This window comes from Pinus tabuliformis, chromosome 4_2 (genome assembly GCF_031772625.1).
Source record: "Pinus tabuliformis cultivar Carrire ecotype Pingquan chromosome 4_2, CPIR1, whole genome shotgun sequence".
NCBI lineage: Eukaryota > Viridiplantae > Streptophyta > Pinopsida > Pinales > Pinaceae > Pinus > Pinus tabuliformis.
The window spans coordinates 322,880,280-322,892,626 of NC_142304.1; the positions used below are offsets into that span (position 1 = coordinate 322,880,280).

Sequence of the window (12,347 nt, forward strand, 5' to 3'; positions counted from 1 at the left end):
TAAAGTATGAGGCTGTTTATCGGGTGAAATGCTTTATCAGGGGGATCCGAAGTTCATCCAATGCTGAGAGGAGACCTGTAGTAAGATACAATACAATACATTATTTTTCATACTGCTTTCATGATCTAGCTGAGGCGGGCATTCCCATGCTCAGCTTTATAAATTCATTTTTCTGTACATAGAACAGACAATCGTCTGATGATAGACTAATAATTTTGATGAAATTATCATCCTTTGAGTAGGATGATTATCTGCTGCAATGATGTACATGTCAATGTCTTTATCTTTCCTGAATATATATCGCAGCCCGGATGGATGAAACTAGATCCGGGGTCTTCAAACTCGTTCGATCTTCACTCTAAGTACAAGTCAATCCATGTGAGAAATGTTCTGAAGTCGAACATGGAAAGACATCGCTTGATTACCGGTCAATGATGTAAACCGTTAACAAGCGCGAGAGGAATCACCGATAATGATAATGACCCTCAATGTACTACAGTACAATTCACGTGGTGTGAATAAAGGACTTGGCGTCGAACACCACGCAAAATCTTTCGGTCGAAGGTCATTGATGTATACCTGTTGCCGGAAGTGAGAAACTTGCCATTGTGGCATGCAAGCTTCAAAGTACTGAGGGGGTTGTTCCTAGATCAACTTCTTGGATAATGAGCTGATGTCGACAAGAAGCGATCTGTCACAGGAGGGCCTTAATGAATCCCACATCAGTGACACAGAACGGAGCTAGTGATTTTAATGGAGGTGAAAACGATCTATGACATATGATTCAGGGTGGCGGTCATGAATGGATGAAGGATAATGTATGGCAATGGATGGGACATGGTTGACTCTTTCTGAATGACTTCTCTTGAACATATGGCGACATTGATGCGATGGATCGGTAGCATTACCCCAAATATGGATGGTATGGCGAGACCATGGTGATGACCGGTGAATGAAACAACCCAACCCGATTGTGGTACGGAGGAAAAGTGTCATGTTCAAGAGCGACTTGCTACCATCAAAGTTTTCTTTAGTTTCTCCCAATTTTTCCCCAGTCATTGCTGACCAGTACCTCTTTATTTTTGTAAAGCTTGAGGAGGATAACATATGCTTGTTCTATAACCTGCCCTTCGGGCAAGCCCATCGCTATGTTTTAACGAGCCTAGCGATAGTGAAACTCGTTCTCGTCTAAAGACAAATTTGTCGCTATTTAATGATTTTAACGAGTCTAACGACAAGGATAACTCGGTCCTTTTCATTTTTAGAGAGTCTGAAAAGGTACATAAAGTTAACTCCAAAAGTCCTTTTTCGTCATCTAATCCCTTAAGTCCGAAAAAGTATAAAACAATATAGAAGGGATGAGTTTTCGATAGTTTTAACGAGCCGAACAAAACAAGCACTCGATCTTTTTGTGCAATAATCCCTCAGGTCCAAAAAGATTAAAATCTAGAGGAGGGATAGCTATTCCGGTCGCTTTAACGAGTTGGAAGGCCAAAACTCGGCAATCTTTTCATATTTTATGAGTCAGTTGAAAAGAGCTTAAAGAAGACTCGTGTTTTGAGGAACGAGTGATAAACAGGGATAGCAGCTGATTCCAGGTACAGGTTGTAATTTTCCAATCACGGCAGTGTCACAAGGATGGCTAGGTGAAATCACTCTTCGCAGCTGTTCCTCAAAATGGGTAAACAATCATATGGAGGTGAACGATCGGCCAAATGAAAAGTGGAGGTGACGGTGCAAACACGACCAAGGCTTTAATGGCTGATGATATTACATTCACAGTGGTTATTTACCGGGATAGTTCATTTTTTAACGAGCTTAAATGCGGGTTGAAACACTTGCTCGATCTTATGTTTATTTTTTAACGAGCATGATCTATGCGCTAAAACTGCTCAGATCTTGCGTTTATTTTTTAACGAGCATGAACTTTATGCTAAAACTGCTTGATTACCCAGTCATTTGATAAGAATGTCTCATGAAAGATTCCATTTTTTATGGAGCTTGCGCCTTACCAAAGCTTTGCTCAGCATCCTTTCTTTATGCAAGTTAGGAAACGGCTAACGCAAAAAATAGATAAATAACCGCTCTTTGCTTGCACTTCGAAAGGTTTGCATGCCCCCAGGTATAAAACAGAGTTTCAAGGTTACCTCTACTTCTCTTCTGCCAAAACATTTGTCTTAGCGAGAGAGGCTTACCTCTTTAAGGTTACCCAAAGATTGTCTCGTTAATCTTTCAAACAAAACATTTCTTCAGCAATGTCTACCGAAATAGACAAAGGTGAGTGACGATGCCCGCCCTCTCACATAACTTTGACAAAAGAATCTTATTCTAGAATAACCCCTCTTCCTCTATGGACGGGGTACAGACTAGTCATATTCTCCCGTGGAAACCTACTCTATACCCAAAGTTTTCCTACCGAAGCAGACCAGGACGCATGCCCCTTGGGTTCCAGTCATATCCTCCCGGATTACTCGCGCTCATCAGGAGGACAGACCGTGGGTTGAGACACTTCTTGCGTGAATAGACCATTTAGGGATGGTACATGACTATTTGCGATGCGTGATCTGGGAAACGAAAGTTGGTCCACGAGCTTGACCACTCTTCCTTCATGCGGAAAACACATTACTCTAAAGAGTGAGGAGACAATAGCTCCCATTCAATATATATAGTCTCGTCCAAGGAGTAGGTTATAATCCAAGGACCCTTGAACGACCATCACGTTCATTTGAACGGTCTTCCCTTTCAATGTTATAGGCACATTGGGGAGGATCCCTAAAGGTCGACTGGTTCCTTTATCAAAGCCTGATAGATTTCTCATTTCAGGAAAAGGCGCTAGCGAACCAAGCGCTTTCCAAGCAATAGAGGAAAGGATACTCACAGATGCCCCCTCATCAATGATAGTGCCAGCCATCATCATTCTGTATATTTGAACGATAATTCTGAATGGTATGCTTGCTGGCAACCGGGGTCTGCCTAGTTGGTTCCAGTCAAAGGACACAACCAGGTTGCTTGGTGGTGGGACCGAATACACTGCCGATATCGCTCTGACGAACTTCCTTCCTGCGATAAAGGAATGGGGGCATTGCCCCCTTGTTCATCAGAGTCAGTGTTGATGAAGAGAATTTGGACGGTGTCGTCTTTATTCTCCTCTGTGATGGTATCATTCGAAGATAGAGCCTCTGAAGGCAAAACCGGGTCAACTGTCGTATCAACCTGTTGACTTTCGTTAGGCATGGATCCAGACGGTTCATCTTCAATGATAGGTGCTTCGGCTGACCACCTGGGTGGGCCAGCCGGGTTCTCAACTAGTGAAGGACTTGGCAGGAGTTTTTGATATCCAGGAAGAAGTTGCGCTCGTAAAATCGGGCGATCTTCCAGAACTCTTTTAGCCTCGTCTAAGAAGGGACAACGGTGGATGGCGTGATCGCCTTGACACAGTTTGCAGGGAAATCTAAGTTTCCCTCTCTGTCCTGTGGCTTCACTTTCACTAGTTGACGGTGAGCAGTCAACATGGCTATCAGAGGTTGATGCTACCGAATTGTGCAAACGGGGAGACCAGTCCCTTAGTATTCGAGGGATACAGGGACAATCTCTATGGAAGTGGTCTCCCTTGCATATGACACATGGCGATTTAGGCCTTGTCAGTGCTGTGTGTGGATTTTTGTCAGACGACACTTGTTTGCCCCCAGTCGCCTTTGGCTCCTTCTTCTTCTTCTCTTTCTTCTTCTTTTCCTTCTTCTCCTTAGGAACCTGGTTTTTTGTTTTACTAGTTCCGTCAAGCGAAGAAGAAGGAGGAGAGGAAGATGAAGTAGAAGGCTGGTGGGCAACTCTAGTCTGGTCTAACTGTTGACTCGACTGTTCAGGAATGGTGGTGTTCTGAACGACATTGGTTGAAAAGAGCCAAACTGGCAGGCCAATTGTCAGTCCTGGAAGCGACAATGTGGCCATGTGGGGCGCACCAACATCTCCCCAAGAGGAGAAGGGACTAGGATTTCCACCAAGGGGAATTCCTTGGTTGGTGTGCTCCATTTTTCAACCTAAAGATCAACGCAGGAATAAAGGGTGATTGTTCCGTTTAAAATAAATTTTAACGACGCTTTAGACACAACTTGCTTTTTTAGTTTTAAAGAGTCGAGAAAAAGCTAAAGATGACTCTAGTCTCCTTCGATGTTTTAACGAGCCCGAAGTGACAAATGCTCGGATGGACTTTTTCCGTTATAGAGTCTGAAAAAGGCCAAAAGGAACTGCTCTGGAGTTCTAGGCAGAGGGTGTGCCAAACTTTTCGCAAAACCGCAGAATACTTTTTAGGGTACGGGCGGTCGATCTTCCTGAATGTTGTGTTCAGTGCATTGCGATCAGTAGGGCGGCCGACACGGCTTCCTAAGGATAAAGGTTTTATGCCTATAGGGGTCTCCCAATATATACGCGACGGTACGTGGGAGCACAATCCGTACTGTGCTATCGTCCCTCAGGAGGAATCACCCACCTTCTACGAGATCGACAGTCACCAGGCTTAACGACGCCGGAACACGTCTCTAGCCTAGACCTCTATGTTGTGCGTTATGTTACAAAGCGTTGTTAAGTTCATTCAATTTATTTTAGGTTGATCTTTTTAAAGTTTGCCTTTCAAGGTTCACCACGAGATGTATGATACAAATTCCTAAATGCAGTCTAAAGATGATAAGCAAGCTTTATATCTTTTCAACTTTGAAAATCCTAGCTACTAAGGGAAAAGAAAGACACCATCTTTTCTCAAAGAGCAATCAGCACACTCTAATGCACTTTTCCTAAATCCAACATGCAAACTATCAAATGCAAAATGCACAATGCAGATGTTTGTTTTCCGCTTTCTTAGTATTGATGCCTACAAAGAAAGCTTTTTGTACAACTTTGAATTTGCTTTTAAATGATCAATACAAACAAGTTTACTTTTTCGAAATCAGAGAGGGTAGAAGAGATTACAACACTTAACGATTTTCGAAATAAAGACTTGTTTTGACACTTAAAAGAGACAAATTCAAACCAATAAGCAAAAGTAAATGTATAATCAATCTGCAAACAGCCAATGAACTCTCTTCTAAGATCACAATCAATCAGATCTGAATCAAAGGCTACAAGATGACTATTTTACTCATGCAAAGGAAAACTTTAAATGACGCAACAAACACATAAAAACACTCACAGTATTTTTGTACAAAAGGAGGCGGAATGTAAGCAGAGAAAAGGGGTTATTAGACTGGTACCTATGTTGGTTACAGGCTGCAAAAATCAGAGATCAAAACAAGGCAAAACAGAGCAGAGAACCCCAGCTGCACAAGAGCAAACTGGTTCAGCGCAGGTTCAACACAGGGGTTTTGACATTCAGCGCAGGTATCCTTCACGGGACCTGTGTTGAAATGCAGAATCCCTTCACTGGGTCTGCGCTGAAGGAGAAACTCTCGTTTCCCTCAGGTTCTGGGTCACAGATTGCTATTTAATTCACTGTTTTAGGCCAAATAAAAGCAACAAGCAAGGTGTAATCAAAGGGATGCTTTGAGAGGCTACTAAGATCTATCACAAGGATCATCAAATCATTTTTGAATCCATTGTTAAGATCATAGACAAGTCCAGCAATTGGATCAAAGCAACAACTTTCTACTTTGATCTGGGAAAGATGCAGTTCGATTGTTGCTGTCAAGTCTATGATGCAAACAATGATAGAAACACAAATAAAATGACTAAACAAATGTTCCCCAGCGGAGTCGCCAATTTGTTGTGGGGAAAAATGCCTCTGCAGGACGATCCTATCCACCTAAGGTGTGACAGTGCCTTAGCAACAAACGAGTATAGCTATACTGGTTTCTTCCTTTATGAAATGTGAAAGAAGAGAGATCAATAGACTTACCGGTGTCTTCTGTTTGTCCCTCGATCCAATCTCCCTTCTCTTCGGGTGTTCACAACTACTTGCCTTCTTGCTTATCCAGCTACAACTTCTTGCAAGATCACAAGAGAACAGCTACTTGCGACAAGAGAACAGCTACTTGAGACAAGAGAAGAACACTACACAAAGACAGATGTTCACATTCATAACTAGTTTAGGATTAGAAATAAACCAAATACACTAATACATTCATACATCAAAATACATCAGCATATAGGAGAAACCAAGATAGCTTTATTGATGAATAACAAGGTTCAGGAAGAGATACAACCCAGAGGGCTCCAATCCAGCATCTCCTTCCCAGCAAATGGAATTCCTATCTTCAGCCCCTTCAAAGCATTAAGCACCCAATGATTCCAGTCTCAAACCAACAGCAATTCTTTGCAATAACAAAATTCCAGCCTCTAGATCTCATGGAGGAGAGATCCATATATAGATGTTTGGAGAGAGGATGAGTCAGCTTGAAATCTGACTAGTGTCCTCTCCTTCTATCAGTTCTTGAGTCCACTTGGAGGTTCTTGCTTCCACTTGGAGATTTGGAACCTCTTACTCATCACCAGTCGAATTCCCTGAGGCAAGTGTCATTTTGGAAGCTTCCTGAGTCTTGACACCTTGAGAAATGAGCCTGCCACTTGTCCACTCTCGTTCAGCGCAGGTAGCCTTTGTTCCAGTTGACATTCAACGCAGGTAGCCAGTGTTGGCTTTGACATTCAGCGCAAACAGTTAGTGTAGCCACTGAAATGATCCTGAATTGACTTGTTTCTGAGCAGTTTCAGGTGGAGAACTTTTGTGAATTGTTGTGGTTTGTTAACCTTGTTCCTCTAGGGGTAGGAACAACATGTTTAGGGACTTTGGATCCCTTAGATTATGGACATTTCATGCTCAATGCTGTAAGGCACAAAAATGTCTATAACATATAGGGCATGTTTCCTATTTTAATAGCATCAAGGACTACTGCTCACACTAGAAAACTCTTGTTCATGACAGGCCCCAGATACTCTTTTCCTTGCAAGCTTACACAAATCAAGGGTAGAGTTTCTATGGATAACACTAATGTTAAGGAAATATGGAGAGTCTTACATTGTCACAAAGAGATCAATCAAGCCAATTAAAATACTCTGATGGCAGTTTCCTAAAATTTCTGATTCGGGACATGCATGAACCACACATAATGCCAATGTAACGCGCATAAAATTTCCCCATCAAGAGAGGTTGCATACAATGTAAACTAAATGCAACAAGCTATGAAGCTTAATTTTCACTCAGCAAATGGAAACTCCCCATGGATTCTAATAATCAAGGAACTGAGAATTCACTCCAAGCCATGCCAAAGGAAGACATAACATTAGATCTTTGCGACCGAAGGCAAATTAAAGACCTAAGCTCCCCTCGTTCTGATGAAGGGTGAGGAGAAAAAAGTGTCCATTTATGTTGTCTATGATGTATTTTGGGTAAATATATAACAAAGAAAATAAAATCAGAACAAAAAAGATATAAATAACTCCAAAACTAACCTCAAATATCAGATTGTCACCTCTTTGGCTCCATACAAGCTCCAATACACTACGAATCTACTACAATGCAACATGGATCAATATCATTATATTCTCAAGAAAAGCATACCAGCACATTCGTCTACAGTCTTGTTTAATAATCATCCTCAAAGGCAAAAGGTTTAGATACCCCACCCTATGTTATAATTGTTATTAAGTAAAAGTTACCACAGTATTGATTATGAATACACATATATTTTATATACCATAGCATAAAGATAAATAAAAACAAAAGGGTAGCTCAATACAAAATTCAAACCCTTTTTCATGGAAAAGTAAAAATCTACCCCTATTAGTGTGGTATTGGCTTCCAACTTGCACACAAGACAAAAGTTGAGGCACCTCAGGAGATGGAAGGCGAACTTTCATCGTAGTTGGTTTCTACCACTAGAGAAGGTGGGTAGGACCTACTACAGTCTAGAAAACCCTGTCATAGAACACTGTTATGATTTAAATGTCACAAACTTTGCCGGAACATAGTAGAAACCACTAGAGGAAGGGGTCCAATTAAGATAGAGCATTGGCTAGACTCAAACCACAATAAATCATGATAGTTTGTACAAGTCACCTATTGTGAGTATAATATTATTGTTTTCCATGAAAGGATTGTTTGGCATGAGGAGGGTTTATTAATATGCTCCTTCTGGCCAATCCAAACTTTTTCCATGCCTAAAATATTTTGCACTTTTTAGACTATTTACATGATGATATTGAATGTTATAGTTTACTTTTAACATAGGTTGTTTATAACACCTAAAAATATTATTGAGACACTATTTCACTAGAAGAACATCATGAAACTCACCCTTCTTTCTTTATCATACGATGTGGCAATGACCCAATACCCTTTCCATCATGGCAAGATGTTCCAAATTCTCATGGGTTTGAAACAGTGTCTTCCCCTGCATATTTAATATGCAACTATGATAAATATATTTCTAATTTACGATTGGTTAAATATCATAAACAAAAAAAGTTTATGCTATAATAAATTACCGAGCAAAGCTCCACAAGTATGCATCCTACACTGCAGATATCATAGGGGTAGCTCCATCCAATTCATGTTAATAATTACAATGAAATTGGATATAGGTTCAATCTAATGGCTCATTTGAACATCGGAAAGTGCTTTAATCCACTTAGTTCACTCAATTGGCTAAGCTAATCCTATTTAGTCATCTTTCCATGCTTACCCAATATCACTTCAGGAGCTCGATAATGCCTTGTAGAGATCACTGATGTATGATCTTCACCTTCTAAAGTGGTACTTCCAAAATCAATCAACTTTATTGCACTTGATTTTGGCAATCAGTTGCATATTTCTTGTGATGACCTCTCCAAACCCTTTTAAAACAGATAATAATCAGAGTTAAACGCTTGGAATGTATGAGAACATACATTTAAAGACATAGAGAGACTAGAGAACAAAGAAAGAATGTATTGAACCAAAGGAACCATAATCAAATAATTATGTTTTGAGAATACAATCAAATCTATCGTCTGAAAAAAAATTGTTTCTCTTGCCACTTAACTATATTATATGGAATATTCACAATGTATGAAGAAACAAAAAGTGTATTTTTTTGCTTTAAATCTATGTGAATGAGCTTCAAGCCATGCATATCTGCCAGTACAGATTGTCATTGCTCTCAAATTAATATCCCTTATAATGGATAGACATTTTATCAAGACCTAATTAGTAATAAATATCATATATTCAACTCTAAGATGATAATATCATCGATCTGCCAATGAAGGTCTCTAATAAGGGAAAATAAGTGTTGTTACATGCATGCTATAGACTGCAACAGTTGCCTACCAACCTCCTTAACAAGATCAATGGGAAATGGGCGATAGTTATTTTTTTGAAGAAGGTCATATAAGCTTGGCCCAAGTTTTTCAAAAACCTGTTAAGATCATTTGCATTCATCAAAAAACTTAAAACTTCTCTAGAAACAACCAAAATAAGATTTTTCAAAGGCCATTTAAAATGCATAATAGTCACTAATGAAAAAAATGAAGTTCTGCTGAGAACTCACGATACACGTGTGACTCCTATAGTCAAACCAGTTGCGCATTTGCACACAACTGTATCAAACAAGCCACACACATCAACCAACCCATGAGATATTGTAACTTAAGGAGTCTAAAGAAAATAATCACTCTTAATGTCTATATCTATTAAAAATTGTGGATTGATTAACTAAATGACATATCACGATGGATATTCATTCTTTCATACCATGTACCAGCTCTATCTTGCTTGGAAACTTTATGCATCACATCAATTTGAACAAGGGTTGAACCAAATTTCATAATTGATATTTGTCTTGACAAATATTTGGGAACTTTAGTCTATGTTGGCCCCCCTTCCCTGTGTTGGGAGAAATTAAATTTTCCCTACACATTCCACTACCCAAGTTGCTTTTACAAGCACGGATCTCTATACATAGATCATTTCATCAAGAGCCAAATCTGAAATTATAGCTACCTCTGAGATCGAAGAACTACATAAAAAATTCCAATAATATACTAGTCATTATCTCTAAAAATAAGCTTCATTAAAAAATATTGGTAAGATATCAACCTCGGTCATTATTTTGTTGCATCCATCACCTTCAATAGTAATTTCTTGTAGTGACCCAAATGGTACACCTACCAACCCATCGCCCTGGCATTCCATCAATACTATGACTGATCTAAGATATTATGGGACTTGCAAACTAGTGACTGGTGGCATAGGCACATTTGATGATGAAGAGGAATGAATATTCTGAGAAGGATTAAAATGACTACCTATGAAGGCTTGGAAACAGATGATGATAAGCCTTGTCCTTGAGAAGAACCACTACTTCTAGGTGCTTGTGTGAATGAAATATGATGTGATCCCCAAGGCATACTTGGTAGCGGATGTAGCATTGAAGAAGCAATATCCCCAGGTCCATTTAGATTTCAGTTCATTGGAACCCAATTTCCATATTCATGGTTAGTTGTTATGATCTCCAAACCTGCAAGAAACTAGGTATTACTAGCAATACCTATCATCATGTTTCTTGAACTAGCTTCTTCTTGCTAAGAAGATGAATGCTCACTTGCACTAGCATTGGAGCTGGAAGCATTGCCAAGACTAGGCATAGAATAAGTTTCATTCCATCCAACTAAATGCAAACTCCTCTGTATATTAGTCGACACATGAAACATATTGGGCTGGCGCAGTTGGGCACTAGTGCTTACACCTATTGGACCTGTGTTTGCAGACTAGTCACCTGAAAACCATCTCCTAGAATGTGAAGAAAAGAAAGGTATATACCTTCCAACATTTTTAGATAGCCATATTTGAGGTAAACATTTTTCATGTTGATGTGGAGGGTTGTGTCTTGCTCGAACAACTCTCTAGGGAGCTTCTGATAGCCCAACCATAGATAAACCTCTAAAATCTGGACCCACATCACTTGCACTAGCCTTGGGTATGACTATTTCTTCTGGAGGCCTAACAATATGAATTGTTGCAGTGGTAGCAGGAATATTTAGGTTTCTACTGATGGTGTGTCGTCCAGGAGTTGTAAGGCAGAGGTGGCTATCATCCCATTGTCAAGAACATGGGAGGACATCTAAATATGATGGACCTGAAATTATTTTCACAATATTTCTTTTAGAGGATGCTTGTCTACCATCCACAGGATTATTGGCATGTCCATTGTTGTTCTCTAGCATACATCCAGCCACGCTACTACAAGAAAAGGTCACTTGTTTATATTTTGATCTAGGAAATTGAGTTGGGTGAGGACAAAAACTTAAATCCATGAATGGTTTCCCTTCATTTGGAATGATTGTCTGATTGGCGTTGAAGTTATAATTATTACCATCAGAAGTAGTTCCATAGTTACATCTTGAACAAAGATGTAGATGATCATTCATGACCTGGTTGTTGAGGGCATCCACAAACACACTTTTATAATGGACATGTGAGTCCACCACTTTCCTTTCAAGCCTTTAATTTGACTAAACATTTGAAATTGGGTTCCAGCCAATAACCATTTTATCTTCAGAAGTGCATCCCTGATCAACTGAAATACCATAATTTGTTACATTGCTAGTGGCCCAACCATTGATGAAAGAACTACGACCACTAGATTGAATTCCTATGTTTCTGAAACTACAACTTACTTTTCTCCTTACAGCTTGATAATCAGGAAAAATTGGAGCATCCATGAGATTCGGTCATTCACCAGGATAAATATGTGATTCCATATCCACATTATGTTGGTCAGACATATTTTCCAAATCAAAAGTTTCTGGTAAAGGGCGCAAGGCGTTCCTTTAGGCTTGCATTATAGCTTCAATCAGTCTCCCAAGCTTATAATCTAAGAAACATAAATGTACTATCATGAGTAACAAATTTAATAGAAATTACAGTTCATAATGTATCAACTGCGTCAATTATTTGAAAAATACATCACTCTTCAGTGCAAGATTGATGGATCATAAGAATACATAAATTGTCTTCTACAAAGTTTGTAATAATAATATCTCAATAGACCTGCCCAAATACTATCATTGAGTCTATCAATGAATTTCATCTCTAAATGTTAAACTTTAAAACCATCATAATTCTATTTGAAATGAAAAATGCTTAAACTTCACATATACACTTACAAGATATTTTCAAAAGGAAATTCCAAACTCGAGAAAAAGGAGAGAATTTTCTAATATCTTTACAACCGCCAAACACATGGCATGGTTTTATGTATACCAAGAGTTACACACAAATGGTTCAAGGGCGATATTAATTCTTTAAGAGTGGTCAAACATTTCTTTGAGTGCTTGCAACAAAATACATATGGTATCTAATAACAAAGGTGGAAACCAATAAT

At 39.3% G+C, this 12,347-nt stretch overlaps 1 pseudogene; it reads right to left on the reverse strand.

Annotated features, from left to right (window-relative positions):
- Nucleotides 1–8,274: 8,274 nt before the first annotated feature.
- LOC149169260 (serine/threonine-protein kinase AFC1-like) lies at nt 8,275–10,156 on the reverse strand (annotated as a pseudogene).
- Between the last annotated feature and the right edge of the window lie 2,191 nt (nt 10,157–12,347).